This window comes from Ictalurus furcatus, chromosome 6 (assembly GCF_023375685.1).
Source record: "Ictalurus furcatus strain D&B chromosome 6, Billie_1.0, whole genome shotgun sequence".
NCBI classification, from domain to species: Eukaryota; Metazoa; Chordata; class Actinopteri; order Siluriformes; family Ictaluridae; genus Ictalurus; species Ictalurus furcatus.
Genome location: NC_071260.1, coordinates 2712501 through 2715000, shown reverse-complemented (window position 1 = coordinate 2715000; position 2500 = coordinate 2712501). Strand labels below are relative to the sequence as shown.

The 2500-nt window shown below is 34.9% G+C and overlaps 1 protein-coding gene across 1 annotated transcript in view; it reads right to left on the bottom strand.

Annotated features, from left to right (window-relative positions):
* Positions 1-2500, bottom strand: part of LOC128608488 (receptor tyrosine-protein kinase erbB-4-like) — a 338895-nt gene that overhangs the window by 335658 nt on the left and 737 nt on the right. The window lies entirely within an intron of this gene.

Genomic DNA, 2500 nt, shown 5'->3' with positions numbered 1-2500 from the left:
TCCTTCATCATGAACGATAAGTAAATGTATTGAATTGTACATATCATCACCGTCCCTTCTCACTCTCTCACACACAGACTCAAACACCCCACTAAACTAAACTTTCTCTCTCCTGGGTGTCGAGTGTGTGATTTATATTTTATCACCGTATTTGATGAACACACAGCCTCGCCCCTTTAATCTACCTATAGGGCTTACAGACGCTTTACTCTCGTCTCTAAACGTGTCCGATGTAACCCAATTCACTTCCTGTCAGGTCCGGATTGTCTCGGTTTACAAACGCTTCTGTTAAAGAACGTGGCTTTAATAAAAACGTCATGGACTGAGATTAATAACAGAAACGATCTGATGCCTAGTAATGTGGTGTCTATTATATTCTTGTAAAATGACCAAAAAAAAAAAAAGAGAAAAGGAGAGTGTAATTATTACAGCTGGAGCCCGAATAACCTCATCTCCCTGGAGAACATAAGTGTGCAATAATACCACACAAATCTGTAACTTTCTTCTTCTTCTTCTTCTTCTTCTTATTATTATTAGTAGTAGTAGTAGTAGTTTATTACAGAGTTATATAAAATAAAGGATATTTGGTATGAAATAGGAATTGTTTAAAAGTACGAAGCTATCTCTATATAGACTCACTTTCTCTCTCTATCTCTCTCTATATATATATGTGTGTGTGTGTGTGTGTGTGTGTGTGTGTGTGTGTGTGTGTAAATCCTGAGAGCATCTCCGGTTCTTACCACCACCATGTGGAGATCCAGGCCACTGTAATGTTTATGAATACGTCAAGTAAAGTGCGTTCCTGCTTACTACTGACAAACGTGAAACAAAAAAATAAATAAAAAATAAACAAAAACGAGCTAAACTAAAAGATTATTTTAAAAAAATTAAAATAAAAATAAAGATCTTATCTAATCTTATCTTTGGACCAATACAGCGTGTGTCAGAATGCAAACTATTAAAGCTGATAAGACTGTAACACTGCCCTTTACTGTCCACTCCAGTGAACTGCAGGAGAACTTCCACACCGAGCACAGGATACGAGGAAGCCGTAAAAATAGGACACAAACTAAACACCGTGAGTGTCTTAAACTGATCCTCGCAGCTTTAAATCAAACGATTCAGTCTTCTTTAATTACATGTGCGCTGTTTATGGGTTTCCAGTAAATATATATATATATAAATATAAATAACAAAACTATATATATATATATACACCTGGTGCAGCTAATGAAGCCCTTGATTAGTCACATCAGGTGTGCTTGAGACAACACCTGTTCTGCATATCTGTGCTGTTGTGAGGGATTCTATTCAAGGGGTTGAATCATTTTGAAACTGGAGAAGTCGCATTTTCTGAATTGAATTTCGGGAAAACACTTGAAGCATTCGTTGTGTCGAAATATTTCAATCGCTTTTGTTTGATTTGTTCATCACAAACAGCTGAAAGTCTGTAAAATTTTGACAATAAACACACACACACACACACACACACACATATGCATATATATACACACATACATATATATGTATGTATATATTTATATAAATATGTATATATGTGTATATATACATATACATATATACACATATATGCATATATATATATATATATATATATGTGTGTGTGTGTGTGTGTGTATATATATATATACACACACACACACACATATACACACACACTCACTCAATCAGGGGGAAAAACAACAACTAGAATGCAGCTTTTAGTGGACAAACATCTGTCACCTTGAATTTGGAGAACATGTGGAATGTAGTGTACCTTTAAAACTTATTTATGTGACAGTTATGGAGGAACACTATTGTTTTATGTACCCCTAAAAAAAAAATTTAAAGAAAGAGATGTTGAATACGAAAAACCAAAACCATACAGTATATATAGTTTTTAATTCTGAGAGTGTGAGCTAATTATATATATATAGAGAGAGAGAGAGAGAGAGAGAGAGAGAGTGTGTTTGTCTCCCAATAAAGTCATAGTGTCTTGTGAGATATATATATGTCAGAGGTAGAGAAAATGGCAGAAATAGCAGACATATTTGTAAATAATAATAAGAATAAAAAGAATAATATATTAGAGAGTAATAGAGAGAGCGCATGGAGTGGTTGCCAGATCGCATCCAATGTTTTCATCCATAATCCCCTATAAAACAAGATCAAACTTTAATTACGTCTGCGCAAAATCCGATGCACGATATGAGAAAGAGATCAGACGTCCTCTGTGTATGTATATACCGTGCGTTATAAGCGATAATAACGCTTACTATTCATTTTCCTGATCTGTGTGTAATAATCATGTGCAGGACAGATAAGGTGAATAAACATGTGCATATACGTGAGAAGAGAAAATTGATGAATTGATGTGTCGGTGTTCTGGAGATCGGATCCAGATAATAGGATGATGATGATTTATACCCCAGTCCACACTCGTGGAAAGGAAACCCAAATCCACACGGTGACACAAACTGAAACTAAATCTTCAAAACAA